Source organism: Manis javanica, chromosome 10 (assembly GCF_040802235.1).
Source record: "Manis javanica isolate MJ-LG chromosome 10, MJ_LKY, whole genome shotgun sequence".
NCBI classification, from domain to species: Eukaryota; Metazoa; Chordata; class Mammalia; order Pholidota; family Manidae; genus Manis; species Manis javanica.
The window spans coordinates 24,671,338-24,697,824 of NC_133165.1; the positions used below are offsets into that span (position 1 = coordinate 24,671,338).

The window sequence follows — 26,487 nt, forward strand, 5'->3', positions numbered from 1 at the left end:
GATTAAGAATTATTTCATTTTGAACTATTAACAATGTAAACTTTCATCTCCAAGATTGGTGACAAGTTATTATTGACCAAGAACTAGCTCCTAAAATAAGACAACTACCATGTAAAAAATCATATTCAAGTAACATACATTTCTACTAAGATAGCTGACATTTATCCATTTTGTTCTTATGATTATCACTATTTTTGTACCTTTCATTTATCATCAGTCACAAGCTTGTCTTTCTTCACTTTAATTTTAGCATTACCTTTTTAAACTCAAATTATCCTCAGTTTCATTTTTAGAATTAGGAATACAAAATGTCTAAAATCCTTAGCCATAACTTCTAGACCTACCTGATTCCATGCTATTTTAAACCAAAGATAAATCGCACCTTGCTGTGTTTTGGGGATGACAGAAATTGATGAATTAGTGAATCAAGGAAGAAAAAGAGACTCTGAATTTAAAATCAATTTAATAGAACACTTGAAAAAATAACCTAATTTTCCATGTAGATTAATGATATAAGATTTTCACATCTAAATGTAAATCATGGATTTCATTTTTGTGAGGCGAAATAACTGGGAGGTGAGAAGATACAATTTTCAGGGAAATAAACAGTAAAATTCCTTTAGGTCACTGCTCAAACCTTCAGTAACAAAATCTGGAACAATCATCATAGATTAAGAATAGATAGCTTTATAAAAACTATGTGTTTATTTTTAACAAATTATATTGATGATGAAAGTGACAAGATATTTTTCTGAGATGCTAGAAAAACAGGCACTCAAGTACACAACATATCCAAACTTATAAAATAATGTGTGTGCTGTAATAAGGCTCTAGACATTTCTATCTGGGGCATCAGTTTTCTTACTGGAAAAATGAAAGAGATGATCTCCAAGGGCCTTTTTGTATTAGTATTTTCTGGTTCTGTGTTGTGAGAGATTCTAAATGCTGATAGAAAGATTTCAGAAGAGAAATAGCCAAATTGCTTTAAGATTGCCTTCTCATTCGTTTTACTCGTTTAAAATAAATGCTTTTAAAATAACCATTTTACTTAGTCTATTAATAAGTTGGTAAACTTAGATTGTGAGTTTTTGGTAAAATGTTACAAAACTAAGATTAGAAAATAGTCCATATTATATTATATAATTTACATAATTCTTATAACAGAATGACTAATTTTAAATATATCTAAGATTTTTTCAATGTTCTACACTCTATCCTTTGTATAAATGATCCAATTAAGAACACACACCACACTCTAAAAAAATAAAAATTTTAAATCAATTTCTTGTAAGGATCCATGTTGCTTAATTTTCTTCTTTCTCCAGTCCTCAGCCCCAAAATAAATCAAAGGATTCAAATAAGATATCTTATGTAAATGATGAGAGTGGTCTTAAAAGATTAAAATCTTTTACATGTACTATTATAAATGATTTTTCAAAGTCCTCACAAAATGTGTGGACTTATTCTCAAGTATTTCTAGTAAAAGATATATTGTATAATTTTAACTTCAGCATTAAGGATTACTAGGCCTGTACCTATTAGTGAGTTTTAATTTTCCATAACTTATTTTTAGGGAGTTCATATAACATTAACAGGTCTTCAGATACAGCTGTTTCTTCACTAGGACACAATCTCCAAAAAACACACTCTTCTCTTCTAAAAGAGTCACATGATCACCGGTACGCCAAACATGTACCCATCTTCGTCAGAGCTGTGGACCGGCTGCTGGGCCAAAGGGGCGCTGCTTGGTGGCTGGTGGCTGGTGGCTGACGCGGGCTGCCGGCTGGAGTGCCTGGTTTTCCTTCCACATGGGCTGCTTTTGCTTCTGCCAAAGATGGCAGTTGGTTCCAAAAAGCACCAAATGACACCGTGACTGTAGCTGCAGATTCTCCCCGGGAGTTTTCATTGTTAGCCCTTCCAGAACTAATTTCACCTTCTAAAGCAAAGAATCTTAGTTTCACTAGTTGCACCCCAAACTATCTTTTCTGTGAGTATTACAGTGGGAACAACTCTATTTTTTCTGCACAATTACATGAGTGGTGTGAAGACTTAAGTTCACATGACAAAGTACATTTCCAAATCAATAAAATTATTCCAGTGATTGTTTTTAGAGGATTTAAAGACTAATCAAATCATGATTTTGTTATGATTAAGAGAACTTACCAAAGTCACTTGCCCATAATTCAAATAAAATTATTTTTAATAACAGTTTGAATAGACATGTGATTATTTAATCAGCAGAATTTAATTGGCAAATATTTAAAATATTTTTAATGTACCAGCAGATTTCTGCATTTCTGATGGCCAATAATTTCTTTTTTATTATTGCTATTATTATTCTTTTATTAATACTATTAATTGGTTTCTTAGAGGAAAACATTAAAGTATCAAATTAGAATGCTATATAGAAAAGACCCCAGATTAACTTTACTGATAAGCATTGAAGTAACATTTATTCCTCTAGTGGCAAAACACAAAATACAGGCCCCTAAGTCCTGAAGGGCAGTATTCCAGATGCTGTAAGGCAACGGGGTCCTTCACAAAAGGTGACAACCTGTTTTCCTCAGAAAATATGTGTTTCTTTCTTCTGATTTAGAATACAAGATGATACTGTTTTTCTTATCAGAAATAAAAAATAAATGCAAGTGTTTCAAAAATGCACATTTCCACAGAGTCAGAGAAAGGTAATACATTATAACGGTAACGGTGTAGCTTCCAATCATTAGGTAAATATTTAAGCCTCAAATTATTCCTTTATAAATGGATGACATCTCAATTTCATAAGACTTATTATGAGGATTAAATGATAAGGTATGAAGAAAAAACCTAGTACTGTGTCAACGATGCAGTGGGTACAAAACAAAAAGTAGCCCTGTATTAAAATTATAGATAGAATTTCCGACAAGATTTGTTAATTTCCCTCCATTCTGGATTATTTTTTCCTATGGCCTTCATTAAGAAAGGAATTAAATTACTCTTAGCACTATATTCCCCCACATACCCTCTTGTGTGTCTTTTCCTTCACTCTGCGTAGTTTTTTTTTTTCTGATTATAAAAGTAGTATTTATTCAAGGTAGAAAATAAAGTACAAAATAACAAAAATTCTTCACAATTTCAATTTATGAAAATAACCACTCTTAACATGGTAGTTTCTATCCTTCCAATATATTTTTGTAAGCATATATGTATATACATAAAAGCACATTTACTAGAGATCATCTCTATACAATTTTATAATTTCCTTTATCCCATAATTTCCCCCAAGACACAAATTTTAATAACTTCACAATAACAGATTATGCTTTTAATTATGAATTTAGGTGACAAGTTTTTAAAAGTCCTTACCTTTTAAAAAGTACCCTTACCAAGTGCCCTTACCAAGTGACACTCTTCAAAGACATTTGTGATCCATAATGATCTATTTCTTAAAAAACCACTGAATTTCTGTACTTGGTTGATCACATTTATATTTAAATTTATTAAATTAATCACCCTATTACAATGAATTAACTAAAATCTTAGGGAAATTTAGAAGAAAAATAAGAGGTAACTTTCTCAATTACAGTCATTCTGCTATATAACACAAAATATGCGCTTCCAGCAAAGTCACTGCACCACACAAAATCATGCACTAAAACCCAGAGGGCTTACGAGAAAAATGAGGTTAAGGACAACATTGAAAAAAACTCCATCAGTCTTGCGTTAAAAAGAAAAAGTAACCTAACAAAAAATGGTACCAGTTCTGCACATGTCAAACTGTTACAAAATACATAAACATTACATTAAATATGACACATTACCTTGAGAAAGACCTGAAGGTGGCTGGTGGAAGTGGGTGCTGGAAGGGCTGCAGCTTTAAGTGATGAAGCAGTGGAGGGCAGGTGTCTCAGGTGTGTCCATATTTAGGGTATTTCTAGGCCACTCAAATCACAAGGGTGCAGTTTTCTGAATTCACCTAGTGTTTCTCACAGATGGAACTGTGTTTAAACAGAGGCAAAATTCACCTTTCTTTATGCTCAAATTATTCCCTAACACATCAACTGGAGCAAATATGTGTAAGTGTTATAGCAGAACTGATGGCATGCTGCATTCTAACACTGCACACCTAAGCATAGCTCGTAATAAGACAAAGACTTAAGAAATGTATTATAATAATGTACTAGACTCAAGATTCTCTTATTTTTTAAAAAGTTAATTTGATGCAGTTCACAGGCAAGATAAAGGGAATGAGAAAAACTCAAACATGGAAAATCTGCTTTTAATTATGTCACATAGTTCATTGTAAGTAATACTCTATAAATAAGTATGTCTTCCTTACATCAAAGATTTAGCTATACTAAACAGAAGTAAAATTAAAACCAGACTTAAGGCAACTTATAACTGCATTTGCATTATTTGAAAACCAAATCCACAGAAAAAGATATAATTTTATTAAAAAAATGAGATGTTCTGGTATCATTAGAGTAAAAATACAGAGTGAAAATTTATATATATATATATATATATATATATATATATATATATGTATATCTCAGATACCAGATAATAATCATCAATTACTTACTGGCATATAAATTATGTTTTTATAAACAATAAAGATGAACTGAATTTGCAAATTCCAAAGTTATAATCAAGTAAACCAACAAAATTTCTACCAGCCAGAGGGTATTTTGTGTTAGATGCACTGGCAACTAGAAATGAAGGGCAGTAGAGCACTCCCTCCGTGCCAGACAGAATAAAATCTGGTTACCTTAGTATTTATTCTGCACTTACGTGCTGTTAGAAGAGGAAAACCAAATCTATTACCTCTCTTTATAAAGACTTTTTCCAGCAACTTTCAGTCAAGATAGCAACATGTATTTAGTTACATTAGAGTTTATGACTTATAAAAGGAAATGAAATAAAATCATCAGGACCCTTGGATGAAATCCTTGGCAATTAAGGAATAGAAACACTGAGATAGTTCATTTTTATTTATGAGACAGAAATGGAGGTAGAACATTGAATTTCTAGATGCTTTCCTTTTATTTCTGGATATTGAGAATTTCCACCTAGGGTGAGGGAAAGCAAACATGGAAGAGAAGCAGCTGAGGGTGTGGTCATCATAGTTCTAAGCAAGCGACATTGCATACCTCATGCAGATGATCATTTTCAAGAATTAAAATTTAGGTTGAAAAAATTACTAAAAATACAGAGTCACAATGACCACATTACTCGGCCTTGAAAGTATTTAATATTTAATATTTAATATCCTTTTCCACACAGTAGCGTATTTGGATGATTGAAATTTTATTCATACCTTCAAAATTGTTAAAGATAAGCACAATTTATTAATATCTATAAAAAGCCAAAGGGTATGTTTTCCATTTTATCTCCCTTCATAATTATTTAGAAAATACCTTCCTGTCCAGCCACAAAGTAAGCTCTCTAATATCTAAGTCATATTCTGTATACCTTTTAATTCTTCAAAAACTCTGAAATGTAATGATTAATGTAGTAACTGTAAATTAAAGTATCTCCTAAAAATAAACACCTTTTCCTATCCTCAGGTCCTAATAGGTAACATCTCTAGATCAATAAACAATGTCCAAATTACATATTTGATAAATCCCTGAAATTTACACAATAAGTCTTATTTACCATACAGTATAAAAGTAGAGCAAAACAAACTGCAATCATCTCTTGAATTCAAAATTAAAGAGGAAAACTAATTTTCTTATTAAATATTAATAAACACAAGTTTTCAGAAAAATCCTGGAATGACTGATGTAATAAAGTAATATGCTATACAGACAGCTATAATACCTTCATTCACTTCCAGACTGAATGAATCTATGGCCACTTACACGTACACTATTCTTCTCTGGCAATCTACCCACAGCTACCATGGTCATCAAATCTATGAGCTTTTGTTTTTACCTCAATGCATCTCTAATTTGCCATCACATTTAGATTTGCTCTCTGCCCCATCCTTCACTTAAATTATTTGTTCTACTCTTATTTCAAAACAGTAATAGCTCTTGAAGTTTTTATGAAGTACACATTTATTATTAACACAAACAAAAGAGAATGAAAAGTAGATGATAAAAGTAATTTCTAGTAATCCCATCACCCAGAAATGAATACCACTTCTTTTGGTGTCCATCCTACAGTATCTCTTTACCTTAAAAATAAAAATGAAAAGCTTCATGTCCTTAAAAAAAAAACCAACACAAGTTTTTCCAACTTAATAACCTATTATGGACATCAGTTCACTTCAGCACATAGATCCACATCCTCAGAGATGCTCAGTGCTGCTTTGTATATCACATAATTTGCTTAACTAAGTTCCTCATGAAGAGTAACTTCAGAGTATTGAGCATTTTAATGGTAATATTTTAAAGGTGAGAGACAATTCAACTGGAAATTAACCCTATACTGAAATAAGGCTTAGTCAAGGAGGAAATAGAAAAGAACAAAAAGATTACACGAGATAATGTGATCTTCCTCTTTGGGCCCTAATACACAGCAACTCTCACTTTTCCTGAAGGCTCCATGGCCCAGCAGTGAGAACCAAAGGGTTCTGCTTCTTAAGCCGTCGTGGCCGTCGTGGAAGCAAGAGGGATCTAGGGAGGCGGACTGCCACTGGAGTCATTTTGACAGAAGAAGTGATCCATACAATCAAATTTGTAGGAGCCAGTTAGAAAAAAATGACATTAATTGTTCAGCTTTTATTTTTAATCTTGTCATTGCTTCCAGTGTTCCAGAGATAATTCTGCTTAAATATGATAAAAAATGACCCATGATTTCATCAGTATTTTTATTCTTTATGAAAATAAAATTATAACTAGTTAGGCAACCCTTTTTTCTCAGGCTGGACCCCAATCCTAAACTTACATCCAAGATTCTCAAATCTTCTATTAATCTGAAGATAGTAATTATCGCTCATTAGTAAAGGGAAGGAATTACTGTATAGCATTTTTAAATACTCAGATAAAAAGTGCTAAATAAGAAAAGGTATGTTATGCCAGCTTTATCAGTCATGCAGTAACTGACAGGAAATATTCATACCTTGCTTTTGCTGTACTGCTATTTTAGACCATGAAGATGCTTTTTTAAATTTCCTTTTTTTATGAGTCTCAAAGTCAAAGGCTGACTGCCCATTGCCATGGAGACAGTTCTATTTAAGGTACTACATTAGTCCTTTCCTCACAGGAGAACAGAAAAGCATCATTCTCCATGGTTTAGAATTAAGTAATTACACATGCTTCTGGGGCAGCCAACGCATAAGAGAATTTGGGAGGGGGATGAGGCATGCAATTTAAACAGTCCTTTATTTTTCCTGAGTAAGATCACCAGAGGTTACATTTAGTACTAAGTTAGAGACAATATGAGGAAAATTACGTCAAAATTAGATGCAACCAAATAACAAAATTATTTATATCTGCTATCCTAGATAGAACTGCGACTAACTGAAACTGGTCTTTCCTTTTCAAAGAGCAATCTTTTATCCTTTTGATTTATCTACAGCCCACGTATACACTCCTTAGGACTGTTGTGTTTGGATTTTCAGGCTTCCTGCTATGACTTTCTGACATCCCATTACCAGCTTACAGGTGAAAAAGACTGCCCATAATTTACATGCATATTTATTCTTAGCTAACAGACTCAAAACAATTTTTTAAAAACCCAATGATATCAATCCTAAAACTGTCTTTAGGGTAAATATTATTTCTCCTTCTGTTTAAGGGAAAAAAATATCCAAGATAAATCTTCTCCATGAAAACTTAATTCATCAACATTCCTTGAAATAAAAATAACCTAAGATGGTTAAGACCTATCAGTCAAACAATGTCAACATTAAAACACTTATTTTTACACAAACAAGCAATCCCAAAAGATATTCTCACTTTATTTCAATCATAAATGAGGTCCAAGACCCAACTCTATTTTTCCCCTTAAGACAAAGCTCAGAATCTAGCAACAATTAAATAAGGCGTTATACTTTTCTTAGGGTAAGAGCATGGTGTACCTGAAGATCTCAAATCTATATCAGAGGAGTTTTCCTGATTCTTAGCTGGTACTGCCATAATTACATATAAAGATCAAAGACATAGTATTAATTTAATTTGAAACAATTTATTAATTAATCCTGTTTTTACCATATTTCTCAAACAACTGAAAATGCATACTGAAAATAAAATGGATGCATACAATTGTGATTTGTAAAGGCATTTGGTTAATAATTCTAGACCAGCGGTTCCCAGTCCTTAGGAGTGCATCAGGATCACCCGGAGGCCTTGTTAACACACAGACGAACAGGTACCACCTGCAGAATTTCTGGTTCAGCTGGCCTGGGGTGGGATGCAAAAATGTGCATTTCTGATAAACTCCTAGGTGACAGTGACACCTCTGGTTCTAGGACCACACTTCAATAACTACTGTCCTAGACACCACACAGACTTGTTAGTTTACAGAATTGCTATTCCCTGTTCATAAATCACTTCAATCTTTCCCAAAATGAACTATTTAAAATAAAAACAATAGCTTCAGTCGGGGGTACAGTCAATCCTAGCAATATGAAAAGGATGTTAATTCCTAAAACTTGTTCTCCAGTGGTCGGATAAGTGCTTTGAGTTGCAATGACATCCAAGAAGATAAAACCCTGAGCATATTGCGTGTGTCCCCTGTGAATTCAACTGGCTTTGAAAAGCAAGTATCTACCAGAAATCTGTGAAGCAGAACTGAAGTGTCTGAATGTAAATTTTTCTTAGAAATAACTAACTATGCATTACATATGTTCCAGAGCAAGTATGTACCAAGTTTCTGTGAGTCCAATTTAACTCCCCACTGACTTACATCTTCATTTTAGAAATTACCTTGAATTGATTGATCTACAACTGGCAGCACAATACAGTTTAGTTTCAAGTGCTCTACAGCTCTGTCAAATAGTTAATTATCCATAAACACTGAATGCATTAAAATGACTATAAAGATAGAATGAAAGGAAATGGTCTTTTATAATAGCAATGTGCGCTCTACTCTTTCATGGCCATGAAATGCAAACCTGCCACAGAAAAAGTGATGGACAAGTTAGGAGATCAAGAGCACAAATTACTTCATTTTTATGACATGAGTACCTTCTGTGAATGGTAATATAGTGGTTTATTAAAAACTAAAATTGCTAAATGTGCACTGCCACAACAGGCTGAAATATCAGTGACACCCTAAATAAAAGATGCAACACCTAGTAGTACGTTGGTGGCAGGATTCTGAGTTTCTTATTCAATATTCTAAAAAATCCAATTGTTTCTATAAATTTCTAAGTTAAATAGAGTTATCATTAAGGTACTCATTATCAATCTTTCCCATCTGTCACTGTGACAAACATGTTCTCTGCAATAGCTTTAATAAAGATCATTTGTAAAGATTTTGTAAAGAAAGAGAAAAACACATAGATGTCATGTACTTACGTTTAAAAAATTTAACATCAGTTAAAAGTAAAATGTTTTCCTGATGGTTGCTTATACATCATGGAAACTTGTTTTTTAAGAACAAGTGCATCACACATGGTGTGGGGGGGGGATCAGGGAGAAGACAGTGGAGCACAGAGAAGGCAAATAGTGACTCTGTGGCATCTTACTACACTTATGGACAGTGAGTGCAATGGGGTATAGGGGGACTCGATAATATGGGTGAATGTAGTAACCACGTTGTTTTACATGTGAAACCTTAATGAAAGTAAAATAAAAACAAGTGCCTCAATCCTAAAATTTTTATGGACCCACAAAAGATCCCAAGTAGCCAAACCAACCTTAGGAAAGAACAAAGCTGGAGGCATCACTTGACATGATTTCAAACCATATCACAAAGTTATAGTAACAAAATAGTGTATTACTGACATAAAAATAGACACACAGATCAATGCAACAGAATAGAAAGTCCAGAAATAAACCCAAGCATATATGGTCAATCAATTTATGACAAAGGAGGCAAGAATGTACAATGAGGAAAGAACAGTATCTTCAATAAATGGTGTTGGGACAACTGGACCGTTACCTTACACAATACACAAAAATTGATTCAAAATGGATTGAAGACTTGAATGTAAGACCAGAGACAATAAAACTTCTAGAAGAAAACATAGATGGTAAGCAATTTGACCTCGCTCTTGGTGATATTTTCTTGGACCTGAGACCAAAGGCAACAAAAGCAAAAATAAGCAAGTGGGACGACATCAGCCTGGAAGGCTTCTGCACAGAAATGCCATCGACAAAGCAAAAGGCAACCTACCGAATGGGAGAAGACATTCATAAGTCACATGTCTAATAAAGGGTTAATATCCAAGACACATAAAGAACAGTAACAAATAACAGCTCAATAACAAAAAAAAGAAAAGACCCAGTTAAAGAAATGGGCAGAAGATCTGAATACTTTTTTCCAAAGAAGATATATAGACGGCCAGCAGGCATACAAAGACATCTGACATCACTGATCATCAGGGAAATTAAATCAAAACCACAATGAGTTATCACCGCACACTTGTCATAATGGCTATTATTAAAAGGAAAAGAAATAACAAGTGTTGGCAAGGATGTGGACAAAAGCGAACATTCATATGCCATTGGTGGGAACGTCAAATGGAGCAGCCACTATGGAAAATAATATGGAGATTCCTCAAATAATTAAATTTAGAACTACAAAATGATCCAGCAATGCCAATCACTTCTGAGTATTCACCCAGAGAAAACAGAAACCCTAATTTCAAAAGATGTATGTACCTTTATGTTCATTGCAGCATTATTTACAATAGCCAAGATATGAAAACAACTTTGGTGTCCATCAATGGATGAATGGATAAAGATGTGCTATGTATATAATGGAATTTTACTCAGCCATAAGAAAGTATGAAATCGCGCCATCTGTGACAACATGGCTGGACCCCGAGGGTATTATATTAAGTGAAATAAGCCAGAGAAAGACAAACACCATTATTTCCCTTGTACGTGGATTCTGAAAAACAAATGCACAAAACAAAACAAAACAAAACTCAGATACAGAGAAGAGACTGGTGGCTGCCAGAAGAGAGAGGAATGGAGGGTGGGTAAAATGGGTGATGGGGATCATAAGGTACAAACCTCCAGTTACAAGTCAAGGGGATGTCATGTACAGCATGATGACTTTGGTGACTGTAGTTTAATAATACTGTGTTGCAAAGGAAGTTATCTTAGGTGTTCGCATCACAAGAAAAAAATTTTGTTTACCTTTATATGGTGATAGTAACTAGACTTAGTGTGGTGACCATTTTGCAATGTACACAAATGTGGAGTCTTTATGTTGTACACCTGAAACTAATTTAATGTTGTATGTCCATTATATAAAAAAAGACCCCCAAGTATATCAGATTAGTGACCACTTCATACAATAAAAGAGAATGAAGAATAATGATCCATATCAGTGCTTGGTTATGTACATTTAATTTCCCCATACATAGTCATAACAATACACAATCATAATGAGTTGGTCAAAGAACTCCTTACCTGATCTAGTTTGAAGCACACATTATTAAAATGCATGGCTGTCAATCTTCATTTCAATACAAATTCTCAATAGGGTGCGAATCTTGCACTTCTGCATTGGCTGAGCCATTCTCCTGGTATCATTGGATCTTAACCACAGAAAACATCATATACTGATGCTTTTACAAATGTGCAACCCTAATAAATGGTGCCATTTTATATTCACTGATTAAATGCTTAGTGTGAGCATTTAATTTTTCTTTATTTTAAATTTTCAAGTTCATCTCCATAAAAAGTATTCTTCAAGAAAAATGGTTTTCCATTTTTAAATTATTGACAGTCATCACCTAATGGTCATCAGAGAAAAGGTTTGTTTCCACTGAGTCGCTACTCCCCAAAACACACATTCCCAACCCCCACAACTCATGCAGATCTGTATTCACCTACTACCTTTGTCAGCTCGGGCACGTGTTCATTTCGCTTATTATATGACACATTTCTTGGGTGCCAATGTTAATGCTGGTTGAGGAAGGAAGGGAATTATGACTTTAATGGAATAAGACAATGAGTTCGATACTTTAAAAGCATTTACTATAGAAAAACTACTATGCTTGCTGCACTATCTGTAGCCATAAAGGATATCTATGGAACTACCGTATGTTCACTTCACTTGAGATCTCAAAGACAGTACAAATAACAGCTGTGAGATCCTAACTGGAGACTTGGACCAGCACAAAATACATTCAGACTCTTAGTGACTAGTTTTGCACTATGACATGTCAATCCAAACTATTCACATAAATTAGGTTTTGGAAAACTCTGAAAATGCAACTTTAATTAAAATGTAAGGCTCTGTCATATATAATGGCACTTCTACTAAATTCAAACAAGGTATGATGAAGTGTTACTTAGAAAGAGGTAGAAAGCACTGTGTGTGCTAAAGGACCTGACAAATGTGTTTTTCAAGTATATTTAGTATGTACAGAGTTTTTAAAGTTTTACTCTTGATCCATCTAAACTACATGGTACCTATCCAGGTACGAAATAGACAGGTCATTCCAGTTAAATATTTTTATAAATGCAGTGTTTATTATATAGTTGGCTTTCGATTAATTTTTCACACCAATGAATGTACAGTTAGAATAACACAGAAAATGTTTTAAAATATTTACTATTACTATGTATATTTCAATAATGAGCAACTTAAGAAAGGTCACCTAACCTTGGCCTATGATGCCAAATTCTTTGCACAAAGGCAGAGTTGAGCCGTTGTCATAGAGACAACTACCTGTAAAATATGTATTCGCTAGGTCTTTGCAGAAAAAAATCTGCCAAACCCTATATCAAGTGAGGGGCATAATCTTGAAGACCTCTTCATAAGATCCAGATGTATGGTCCAATTCTTCCACACTGCTTAGGCAAGAACCCTGATATCCTCACTCTGTGTCTTTAATGTCTGTTGAATGAGTAAATAAGGGAATGAATATACTCATACAGTATATGAGTAGTTTGTAAATGTTAACAGCATTTACATTTCTTGCTGGCATAAGAACATGGAGGCCATGAAAGGGTAATAATGTAGAGATACAGAACAAGCATAAAATGGCAGTGCATGTATTTTTACCAAAAAAAGAATTGTATCTATATTTCTATTTATCTACACATATTCTTCCCTCATTTTTAAGAGCACCAAATACTAAAGAGTTCTTTTGCATAATCAAAACAATATTTAAGAGTTCATGCTAATCTTGGGTGTTTAACAATGAAATCTGCCTAAAGAGTATTAGAACCTAGACCTTGTAGTTTTTCTTAATAGCTACACAATATAAAACAACATCTCACAAGATCATTAACTATATAGGCCATACTCTATTAAAAAAGAAGACTACAACACAAATAGGTATTTTGCCACCCCAGCTGAGCATTCACAAATTTCAGTTACATTATACAAAAAAGTTTTGATGAAATCAAAGAATTTGAACATCACTTGGGGTTTAGTGCCAAGGTACCTTTAGGCAAGATGATTTTGTTTTAATTCTTTTTTTTAGGGGATTAAATTTATTGGGCTTCTTTTCCCTTATTAATTTACAGCAGAAAAAAAATTAAGAGACACAAGTTAAATTCCTAATTTCATATAAAAGGAAAATTTCTGAGGAATTAAAATTGATTATTTTTTCATTCATATTACCTTAAAGACAACAGGGGTAGGTAAAAAAAATATGCCAACCAGTTTAAACTGCACTGTGCTGGGCCAGAGCCTCAGCACAAAGCAAACAAGGGAGAGCCAGCTGGGTGCTGGCCCTTGGTCATCCCAGCACCCTGATTATCACCCAAACTTTATCTTCCTTCACTTCAACTACCTGAAAGTTGGATGGAACTGAATTAGCACTGAATTTTCCTACTAGATACAATAATCAAATATACTTTAGGAGTGAACATATCAAAAAATATTTTTAGTAAAAAAATTATTACTTGTTTTTAGTGTTAAGTACACAACATAGGAAAAATAACCTACAGTGGAGCAGTTACTTAGATTTCAGGATGTATTTTCCCCTGGAAACAATGTTATACCAAATAGCTAGGTTTCCATGATAATCAGTAAGTGTCTACTGAATATACCTGTAACATGAACAGTACTTTGTAACTTTACTAGATATCTTATTGTGTTTCTATGGCAAACTCTTGAGAGTTATAATTTCCAAATAGGAGCCCTACCTTCCCACAAATCTCTCTCCCCAGCATAAGCCCAAACTCTTTGTAGGACTGGGAACTCTCCTGGAGACACAGCACTGCAGGGGACGGAGGCAGGGGGTGCCAGGGAGGGATAGCAGTTCCAGGGGTTCTTCACCTCCTTTTGCCATCATTTTTGCCTTTACATAGAAAACCAAAATGGTGGGAATGAGTTCATGTTATTTATCATCATAAACAATTATTCTCTATTGTAAAAAATTTACCAAAAAAGCAAGAACCTTTCTTACAGGTCCTATTCAGATGCAATACTTAAACTCAAAACGTTTCTTGACAGTGTCCTTTGTCACAAATATTACAGCAGCATTGAATGAACCAACATGAATGAATTAACGAATGACTGGTTGGCAAAAGGAGTAGGTTAAGCTGGCTGGGAAAATAGGGGAAATATATCCTGGGATTAGGAAAGAATGGTCACATAATTAACAACAGATTGACACAGATACAAGAGCTAACTAGAGAGTTCAAAACTGTTCAATGAGAGCTTCACTTTGTTTCTGAATTAAATCTCATAAAGGTAAGAAAATTTTGCATTTTTATTGTAAAAATATAGAAAATACCTAAATTTGAAATCACTCCTATTCATCTCTTGAGTAATCAAGTCCTATTAAGTTTCATTAATCTACATTTTGTAAGAGTCTTTGCTTAAAGAAAACATGGAAGGAAATTCAGTGTTTGCACTTGTAAGCCAGGCTTTGGGGTTGGACTTGGTCTCAAGTCCTGAGTTGCCGTTTAATGATATGATGACCTTAAGCAAGTAACTAAAACTCTCTGATCCCTAATTTTTCAGCCATGAAGTATGAGTAATAATTCTTCATAGGTTCATTGTCATGATTAAATGTGATACAAAGATAGGGCTTAAATAGCAAGTTGATGGCACATAGGTGATATTCAACAGAAGCTACTATTGTTACTGATATTATAAGATGTATTTCAAAACTTAAGAGTTATAGTCTCAAATAATTCCAATAATCTTCTGCAAAATCCAGCTTTAGGTACCCCTAAGGTGAATCTGACCTTTGTAAATATTCAGCATCTTTCTATAGCTGGGAAGATTTCATTTCTTCAACTGACTACTGCCAACTTTGCAACACAGCAAGCTGTAAAAATAAAACATGCATCTAGAAATGAGAACATATACCACCACTATAAGTAGCTATTAATTGTAGAGAAAATAAGTCTTATTCAAATATATATTTTATATTTCAAGAAATCTCTGGTGCAAAAAATAATATGGCCCTAAACCAGCTACTTTTATACTTGCTCATACTTACTCACTTATAATATGTTCAATTAAATTCTTTACGAAAATGCCTGTTTTTCCTTATTAGAAGCTTTGAGCAGCAAAATGCAAGGCATTTCAACTCACCACTGAATATCCTTATAATAGCCATGTTTCCCTCAAGGGGTGGTCAATATCCTGGCCTGCAGACCAATAAATGACTCACTTCCAGGTGGATCTAAAAAGTAAAGACTAGCTAAGGGGTAGCTCAGGCCTAGGAACAATTCTCTGGTTCAGTTAGTTACCAGAGGAGTGTCTGCCGGCCAAAGATATCAGAGCTGGCTTGGGGAGACTGCCAGAGTGAGGCATCCTGGCGGGAGCCGGGAGAGAAAAAGACTTAGCCAGGATTCTATGGTGACACGAATCTTAACTGGTGGCCTACAGAGCATGTTGGAAGCTTGAAGGTATGCCCTTAACCACTCTAAAACAACCATCCATCACACAACACTAGCAGTTGCCAGGAGGTGGAACACATGTCCATACCAAAGCAATAGCCCTTTTACATTGTTGAGAAGGACCAACAGCTAAGGCCAGTGTCCTGACCCTCCTGGCAGACTAACATTCTTGCTCCCTATCAGAACTCCCACCAAAATGTGGTATGATATTTAACTGAAACAAAGACAACAAAATAATCTCTTGCTACAGAACCTCTCAAAGCATTCCTTATAAAGAGAACAAAATATGGCTGTAAAGAACGACATGTCAGACAAAGATCAAACATATTTTGGAAAGTGAAAAAGTTCTCATTTTATTAGATTATACTATGTGCAATATTAATATACTGACAATATTTATAAAAGCAATATATCTTTAAGTCAAAATACTATTTAGCTAAAGATAAACTTTCCAATAACCAGATCCATAAAGAGGCAACCCAGAAGGGGAAAAAGATGTACGTACATTGTTCATTATAATTCAATGTTCTATGTGCAATACATGCAGTAGACACGGGTGGCACGGCAGTCCTGAGGACAGAGGGAAAAGGAAAAGAGTTTGAAGTTCAGGGAAGGCTTTTTGGAGATGTCACAAGAGTTTTGAAGAAAATTTTGAAAGACAAAAAGGAATTCTACATGCTTACTATGGACTTAGATGGTGTAGAATATTTATTTTTAAAGAGTTTACACTGCATCCCTTGTAGGTTTAAGGTAACTGTTACCAGACACATGACTATACATCTTGACCTAGCAATACATACAGAGGGAGAACCCTGTCCTCACTCCCCTCAGTGATGGCCAAGGGGCAATTTACATACTGGCAGTTATTTGCAGGTCTCATGAGATACACTCGGAGTAGATGAATCCTTACGCCCATGCCTCCAAGACCACACCGAAGTGCAGGCAGTGGTCTGCCCTGGCTTGTGTGCACAGTGCAGCCTCCGCCCTGCCCCCACCCCAACGAGACAAAAATGCCCGGTACCTCTGAGGGCTGCACTAGGTAGGGACACCCGCATCCGGAGCTGTCCTATCGCCAGTCTACAGTGGTGGTTTTCTTTTTCCGTATCATCGGTGGTCTACATTGATACTTCTTTCTTGTCCCTTCTTCTTCTGTTGCTTCTCCCACACTACTCAGCTTTCAGGAAAAAAAGACCAAGCAGGCTACTCGGGCCTTTCTTTCCTTTTCAGCCAAGAACCAACCAATTAAAGCACAATGGACGAAATCTTTGGATCTGACCATTCTTCACTTGTTGCACAGTACTAAGGAGAATTCTTTCTTTTTTTCCCCTCCCTGGTTTTTACCAAGTGAAGGGATATTCACAAAAATTAGAGAAAAAAGGATCCCCTAGTTAGCCTAAGTCTTCCTGTGGTAACAGAGAAGCTTCTAGGATGTCACTGAAAAAGTGCTAGGCAGCATCTGCAAGTGAATCCACACAGAACATAGATGCCTGGGGTGGACTTCTCCACATTTTCTCTTAGTAGTATTAGCCTTGTATCTTCCCAAAGACACTCCTGAGAATTGCATTTATATGTAATATATACAGTGCTTTCAGGAACTCTGGTTTGTGTGTGTGTTGTAACTGACCATATTATTGACTGTATCACCATATGATTTCACTTATATGTGGAACCTAAAAAAATAAAACAAATGAACAAATAAAAGAGATAAACTCATACAGACACAGAGAACAGACAGTGGTTGCCATAGGGGAAGGGGGATGGGAAGATGGGGAAAATAGGTGATGGGGAAAAAATAGTAAGAATTTTGGTACCTTGATTTGGGTGATGGTTACGAGTTCCTACCTACATGTAAAAACTCATCAAGTTGTACATTATCACCTATGCACTTTATTGGATCTCAATACAAATAAAAATTAACTGTATTCGAAATTAAAACATAAAATTTTTTAATTACTTCATTTAAATAAATCCATTACATCTTAACATCACTTATTTTTATGAAAACAACTATTTTTCAAAACAAAAAACAGTGAGAAGAGTGAAGTTTATGTTTTTGCAAATCTTAGTGTCTGTTTAATATAAGCCAGTTAATTTCATATCTGCTTCTGCATTCAATTTGTGATACATTTTGGTGAAAGTATGTGAGGAAAACCCGGCCTCACAGAGATAGAGTTGGAAAATGAAAGAGATATTATAAATATTCTTCTCTGATACCACACCAAAACTTGCCAAGTAAAGCTTCTTAAAGGTGAAGTGTTCAAAATGCAATGTGGAATCTGAAGGAATTCTACATGCTTACTATGGATTTAGATGGTGTAGAATATTTATTTTTAAAGAGTTTACACTGCATCCACTTGTAGGTTTAAGGTAACTGTTACCAGATACATGACTATACGTGTATAGGAAACTATTTTATTAAAGTTTATGTGGCTAGTTTGTACTCTAAATGACTCTTTTGCTAATGCAGGATTTTGATAGACATTTTCTCAAAAACTGAGTGATCCTGAAAATTCAAGGAAAACAACTGACAATATTCAGTGCCACTGATGGAAAAAATTTGTCAGATGGAGAGTTTTAGGTATCTACAGGTATTCCACAAATGCTAAAACTGGGAGTGGGAGGGAAATAAAACTATTCCCTGGCAGCTTCAATACTGCAGGGGACAATTAAAATACAGTTCTGAGGGAGTCTTACGATTAGCATGTATAATGTCGGGGGTGGAATGGAGAGGGCTGTGCAACACAGAGAAGACAAGTAGTGATTCTACAACATCTTACTATGCTGATGGACAGTGACTGTAATGGGGTTTGTGGGGGGGGACTTGGTGAAGGGGGAAGCCTAGTAAACATAATGTTCTTCATGTAATTGTAGATTAATGACAACAGAAAAAAATACAGTTCTGTTTATTACAGAGGGAGTACTAAGAATTAAATGAACTTCTTACTAGGTGTATGACAGAAGCCATGCCACTTAAATTTTCTGGTTGAATCAACAGAGAATGGGAAGGCACTCTAAAAAATGTGAAAGCCTAGACAAACTTGATTTATAACCCAATCCCTTCAAAAGAGAAAAAAAGATAAGGATAAATAGGGAGAAAATAGTAAGAGGCTACTATTCCCATAATTCTCCTCCTAAGTTAAAATAACTAAAAATTCTTCATTTTATCCTACATTTGCCCCAGTTTCTATTAAGTACACTCATCCTTAACTCTTCATCTTTCAAACAAAATACTAATTTCCTTTATCTGCTAAAGTGTCCAAAAGGAAATTTCATTTTATTTAATTATTGGAAAAACCCAAAGCAACACACTGAATTACTATTTAAGAGGGGATGGGGTAGATACAAACAAATAATGCAAATCAAAAATCAGTGTGTTGACTAAGTGTCCATCAGAAGATGAATGGATAAAGAAGATGTAGTACATATACACAATGGAATATTATTCAGCCATAAGAAGAAAACAAATCCTACCATTTGCAACAACATGGATGGAGCTACAGGGTATTATGCTCAGTGAAATAAACCAGGCAGAGAAAGACAAATACCAAATGATTTCACTCACATGTGGAGTGTAAGAACAAAGAAAAACTGAAGGAACAAAACAGCAGCAGAATCACAGAACCCAAGAATGGACTAACAGTTACCAAAGGGAAAGGTACTGGGGAGAATGGGAGGGAAGGGAGGAGGGATAAGGGCGGGGAAGAAGAAAGGGGGTATTACAATTAGCATGTATAATGTGGGGGGGGAATGGGGAGGGCTGTGCAACAGAGAAGGCAAGTAGTGATTCTACAACATCTTACTACACTAATGGACAGTGACTGTAATGGGGTTTGTGAGGGGGACTTGGTGAAGGGGGGACCCTAGTAAACATAATGTTCTTCATGTAAGTGTAGATTAATGATAACAAAATTTTTAAAATGTATATATATATATTTTTTTTAAATCAGTGTGTTGATAGTCCTAACTAAAAGCTTAGTATCTTCACCTCTCATTTATAGGCAATAATTTAAAAGGACAGAAAAATTCAGACTAAACAAATTACTCAGTATGTATTGAAATATATTGCCACAACATACAAAGAATGAAGGTACTCTGGGAAAAGAGAAAATTAACAGGCTTGTCTTTTTCTTATACATAGTTGTATTTTATAGTTTACAAAGTACTTGAACACACATTACCTCAAGAGCTATGCAGCAACCTATAAGGTAAGTAGAAATTATCTGCACTTTACAGAAAAAAAAACTAGGCTTCAAGGAATTTAACTCACTTGCCCCAAATTATAAGACCCATCAAAGGCCTCACTATGAGCACAATCTGGTGGTTTCCAGTATCACTGCATTAGCAGTTATGCTTTAGAAGTTTATTTGGTGGGGTGGAAGCAGCAGATATTTTAGTTACAAAATAATAATTACTAATAACAATAAATTTGTTTTCTTACAAGTAAAAAACTAATGTACAGATGTATAGAGAAGAATTTTTTTTTAAGGTCAGGGCCTTCAAAATCAATGATGATCTTTCTCATCAATGCCATATAAACAAAAAAGTTCAAATATATGTACAAAGCTAGAACAAGTTTTAATTCAAGGCCTGAACAATAATATTGTAACAAAAAATAACTTTTTAAACAATTTGTTAAAGTTTGGTAAAACATTTTGGGTATTTTTAAACTATAATTTAAAATAATATACTATGTACTTAAAAATTTAATCCAACTCAAGCATTTTTGAATACTGAAACATCTGAAAGTTCCATGAAAAGCAGCTTGAAAATCAGTGCATAATGGTTTGCTCTCATAAATTAACTATTTGATCTATACTTAGTTCATTTAATACCAAGTTAAAAAACTGCTTTTTGAAATAAAAAATATGTATATAAGAAATCTAATTAACCAAGGCAGAATATAGCTAAGTAACTCAAGTCAAAACAATTCCATTCTACTGATTGAACCATATAAATTCTCTATTAACTGACAATTTTGACTATAAAAATGAGGTTCATATGGTTCAACTAATATTTCCCACTTTATTTTCAGTGTCTTCACTGAAACCATCAAAATGTCACAATAAGTTACTATATAAGCAAACTGGAAAAGTGCAATAGCCAACAAAGCTATATCACTAGAGCCACCTAAACATACTAATTTTTAAAATTAAAAGTTAATAATGCAGGTCTTCTTCACTCCATTAGCTCCCAGCTGCTCAATACTCAAAGGACACTGTAATGTGCCGCCTCTTGTTTATCAGAGGATAAGTGGGCAGTTACTTACCTTTCTTAATGCAGTTTGGCACTCCACTTTGAAATGCATCTGGTTTTCACTGGAATTTCTTCAAATAAAATGTATTCCACTTCAAAACTCATTAACTTTTCCAAAGTAAATAGAAGCATTTCCTCTTTTATTAAAAATGTTATTGAATTATTTCAGTGGTAACAGAGCAGTTGGGCTTACTAGGAGTTACAGATATGAGGACAGTTTTGTTTGTTCATTTGTTCCCCTACACAGTTTACCTCTCCATTCTTTTTACTGACTGAAGATTACCAAAGCCAATAGTTTAAGAAGTCTCTTTATTTTGGAAGACACTGAATCAAAATTGTCAGGGCACTTCTAAGAATAAATGTGATTGTCATACACTACACAATTCAATTTTCACATATTGGGTTAAACTAAATTCATTTGAAGGTGAATCAGTTTCTTTTGAAGTTCTCCCCAAAGTCAACAAATAAGCCACTTAGAGAAAAAGGTTTTATGCCACATATAAAGGTGACTCTTCCCCTATCATTAATGAAGATTATAACGGCAAAGAGTAATTTACAGTGGGTGTGCATGAGCTTCATTCTTCCATTTATGAACTACACTGAGCTAAAATTCAAAATGCTCTGACTCACTTGGTTATTACTGAACAGTTCATTAAATGAAAAACAGATAAACTCACAGAATTGCATTTTGGAAGTTACAGAAAAATTTTAGAGTTACATACTTTCTAACAAAAAGGAAATACGAGAAAAATTTTTTATTAGAAAAAAACTCTAACATGCTATTTTTAGAATGAAGAATTTAAAACCACTAAACACTTGGTATCTTTTAAGAGAACTTAAGAACGGCATTCTTAAAAAGCTACAAATGTTGCCAAGTCATGTCATAACTAAAAACTGGAATACTGGCAGAGGTGTGCATAGCAATTATAAAATATGAAAATGGTGAATATCCATTTTCCATATACCTTTCTTTCAATAATGGCTAGAAATGAGGATGTTCTTTCTAGGTGAATAGAAACAGTTTCTTAAAAGCTAAGAGATATAAAGAAAGCTGGCAAAATATGATGGATCCATAACCATGGTTATCTCAAAAGAAAGACAAAATAGATTTTGAAGCCTAATATCACCTCCAAACACTGGCCTACCGAATTGCCAGAGCCATTAAAAAAAAAAGTAAATATAGTTCTTTTTTTCTTTACTCAGTTAAAAAAAAAACCTAGCTGTTACTTAATCAGGCTTGTCTTTAAGCAAACATCTCAACACTCTCCATGTTAAATATGTAACTTAATCACTTTTAAAGTTAGGAAATAATAGTAATCATTTTTTAAAAAGCTGAGTTCAAGTGACATACATCTGGCCCTGAAAGTGAAGTTAACATTCAACTAAGCTGATCTGCCCTTCTGATCAATTACATTTCTCATAAGCTGCCCTACAATGAGCTGAGCAAGCATCAACTTTAATTTGATCCCAGAGTTTATGGAAAAAAATGACTGCACATACTAAACATGCACATTAAATAAAAACTATTTCAAGAAAAATATACCCAATAAACACAATTTAAGGCATATTTAACTGTTCAATCAACTTCAAATCTGCAATCTTTTTGCTTTCTTCAGACTCTCAAATAGGAAAGAAAGACAGAAAAAAAAAAAAAAGGCAGCCCTACTGCAGGGAAACGAGGCTTGAAAAACAACTTTGGCACTTGGCATGACCCACAGAGAAACAAAAACAGTATTTGGACAAAGAGCAAATATTTGGGCTTGCTTATTTACGTGTTTTCTTTCTATTTTTAATATATACAGAACAACCCCAACTGAACGGTATTTAGAGAAATTGACGAAGAACCGTGCATATTCATTTCAGTCTTTCAGTCCCGGTGTTTTTGCCCAGCTCAGCAATTTAAATTCATTTGTACTGGACAAGCAGCAGCGCCTCAACTAATGTTTCCATTTAGTGAAATGCAAAGACAGAGTTTGGAGAAAAATAAACCGATTATATTACCGAGTGGCGGCTGTTAATGTCTGATAAATCTTTTATCAGTCTTAAGAGAAATCTTTTCATTTCCCCCGCTCCCCCCACCCCCCGCCTCCACCCCACTCAGCGGAGCAATGAAGCCAAGCAAACGGAACAATACCAGAGCGAACTTCCATCAGCCCCTGGAAAGCAGTCGGCAGCCCGTGCGCTGATTCCTGTGGACTAACACGAGCCCGCGTGGGGTGCCAAAGGGCGGTGACCGGTCCTCCCTCCACTCCTGCCCCCTGCGGAGCCGCGGGGGTAGGACGGCATCACGTGGGCGTGAAAGCCGCTTCTCCAGTTCCTTTCCGGCCTGGACTGCAGGCACAGGCCGGCCGCCGGACAAGCGCAGAGCGGGGTAGCCCCCGCCGCTCCGCTCCCACGCCGGCTGCCGCCAGCAGCCCGCGGAAGACCGGCCCGCCGCCCCCTCCTACCCCGCCTGCACCCACGACCCACGCAGTTCTCCAAAAGAGAAATTCAGATGGCCAACAGACACATGAAAAGATGCTCCACATCACTAGTCATCAAGAAATGCAAATTAAAACCACAATGAGGTATCACCTCACACCAGAAAGGATGGCCAACATCCAAAAGACAAACAACAAATGTTGGCCAGGTTGTGGAGAAAGGGGAACCCCCCTACACTGCGCTGGTGGGAATGTAAATTAGTTCAACCATTGTGGAAAGCAGTATGGAAGTTCCTCAAAATGCTCAAAATAGACTTACCATTTGACCCAGGAATTCCACTCCTAGGAATTTACCCTAAGAATGCAGCACTCCAATTTGAAAAAGACAGATGTACCCCTATGTTTATTGCAGCACTGTTTACAATAGCCAAGAAATGGAAGCAACCTAAGTGTCCATCAGTAGATGAATGGATAAAGAAGATGTGGTACATATACACAAGGGAATATTATTCAGCCATAAGAAGAAAACAAATCCTACCATTTGCAACAACATGGATGGAGCTAGAGGGTATTATGCTCAGTGAAATAAGCCAGGTGGGGAAAGACAAGCACCAAATGATTTCACTCATATGTGGAATATAAGAACAAAGGAAAAACTGAAGGAACAAAAACAGCAGCAGATTCACAGAACCTAAGAATGGACTAACAGTTACCAAAGGGAAAGGGACTGGGGAGGATGGGTGCGAAGGGAGGGATAAGGGGAGAGAAAAAAGAAAGGGGGCATTATGATTAGCATGTATAATTTGGGGGGCACAGGGAGGGCTGTGCAACACAGAGAAGACAAGTAGTGATTCTACAGCATTTTACTACGCTGATGGACAGTGACTGCAATGGGGCATGTGGGGGAAACCTGGTGATGGGGGGAGTCTAGTAAACATAATGTTCCTCATGTAATTGTAGATTAATGACACCAAAATAAAAAAAAAAAACCACATGGCTATAACAGTGGAAGACAATCCACAAAAAGGAGCTTTGTTCCTAAATTCCTCAAGAATAAGAGAAAACTGGACAAGATCACTATGATAATCTGAAGGTTACCAACAGGATCCGTGTGGTTTCCAGTATCTCAAAAAGCCCAAGCGAATCACGTATTTTCCTACAATAATGCTGTAGATTTGACTAAAATATTACTACTTTTTGTTAGTATGGCAACTCAGGGCTCTTTACTGTAAAACTTTTAATCCCTTATTGATTAGACCTAATAGTGCACGGTCCCTCTGAGGTAATATATTAGTTATTACTAAATTCACACAGGGAAATTTCCAATACGAATTTCTACGTAAGGAATATCTGGTAGCATTCCACAAACACAGAGCATGATTTTTATGTTAGACAACTTTATTGCAGTCTACTCCTTTTGGCCTTGCCTTGTGAACAAGGAAAAAAGTCTTCATTACCTGTATTTGATCTTTGTATGAGAAGGCAGGTCTCTACTTGAATGCTGCTTTGACAGTTGGCTCAAATCACCTTCTCCTTTTCCTCTTCCACCTCTTGCAGGTTCAAAAGTTGGCCTAGCTGCTGTCATCTTTTACACTTTGAAGAAAAATAGTATCAAGTTATTCCCAATATGATAAACTTTCATTATATAAAGTATTGACAAATACCCAACTTGTGAAATTTCCAAAACTCATTCTCTAAATTTTACTTTCATCTCAAACAAAAGCTCTCAAGAAAACAAATAATGAGTCTCAGGAATAGAGGAATACAGCTTCTTAAGCAGTTCTTAATTAGTGCAAACAATTCTGTCATGAAGATGAGCTTGTTTCTTGTTCTTCTGCCTCTGTGGCCCTGGGCAAGTTACCTAATGTAAATTCCTGTAGAATGGGGATATTCCTAAAGGGATTACCAAAAGAATGATTGATTAGACTTGACATATCAAAGCCTTGCCTTGTAAAATTCAGTACAGCCATGACTTGAGTTTTAAAAATTCTCAATTCAACCTTACTCCACCAGACTCCCTGAAGTTTGCACCTCATACAACAGAAAACAGGCTACAAAAACAAGAAAAATACTTTGAAAATCCCCAGACAAAGTTACTGTCTTGGAGAAAAACATGCTAAATTTCAATGACACAGGCAAAATTCTCCAACAACTTTTTGTTGATGCAATGTTTTCCTACAGCAACCATCATAATAAAAATCTTGTATTTTGCAGGTTATAATTTACTGAATGTCCAAAAGACAGGAGCTTCACCCTAAGTGATTCTGATAACCAAAAGTCTTCGTGGTACTTCTGGGTTTGAGCAGCCAAAAGTGTACCGCCCAGCAGCTATGGCTCCCCAAACCCGTCAAATGTTGGAAAAGAAAGTGTGTGGGGAAGCTGGGGGAACTAGTTTACTTCTCTAGATTTTTCAGAAGAGGAAAGGGGATGTATCCAGCAAGGGAGAAACAGGTTTTCTGCCCCGGGGACACCACTGCCTCCCACGTCCCCCCCACCGGCGAATAATCATCACTCCCGCCTCGGGGCAGGGAGCCTTCGAGCTGTCCCGGGAGTCGCCGACTCCTCCCCCAGGCCTGACCCGCTGTGGGGCGAGGCCGGTGAACCCCGCTTAGCAGCCCGCACAGCTGCCTTCCCGCGGCGCGGCGCCCTACAGCCGCCGGGCTCAGCCGCTGCCCGCAGCTCCCGAGCACCGTTCGCCGCCAACCCCAAACTCACCGCACTTTTTTTTCCGCCCCATGTGGACAAGGAAGACAATCCGCCAGCCTCCTGTCACTCACGTTGGCCGAGGTCCCACGGAGCGACCTCCGCACCTCATAGCCACCACGACTCGCGACTCCCAGAAACCCTTGCGCCAAGGCCCAAGATCCGGAAGCAAACCCGGGCTCTTCCAA

General features: G+C 35.8%; 1 long non-coding RNA gene across 3 annotated transcripts; it reads right to left on the reverse strand.

Annotated features, from left to right (window-relative positions):
- Positions 1–446: 446 nt before the first annotated feature.
- Positions 447–26,464, reverse strand: LOC140844016 (uncharacterized). Of its 3 annotated transcripts, XR_012122079.1 has the most exons (8): positions 26,312–26,464; positions 25,054–25,189; positions 16,945–17,097; positions 16,429–16,493; positions 15,264–15,346; positions 14,214–14,368; positions 3,801–3,977; positions 447–1,936 (listed from the first exon to the last, which is right to left on the reverse strand). It is a non-coding gene; the product is annotated as an uncharacterized lncRNA (long non-coding RNA). The 3 variants fall into 3 exon arrangements; XR_012122080.1 differs by lacking the exon at positions 16,945–17,097; XR_012122078.1 differs by lacking the exons at positions 14,214–14,368; positions 15,264–15,346; positions 16,429–16,493; positions 16,945–17,097 and having other exon boundaries at positions 26,312–26,456.
- Between the last annotated feature and the right edge of the window lie 23 nt (positions 26,465–26,487).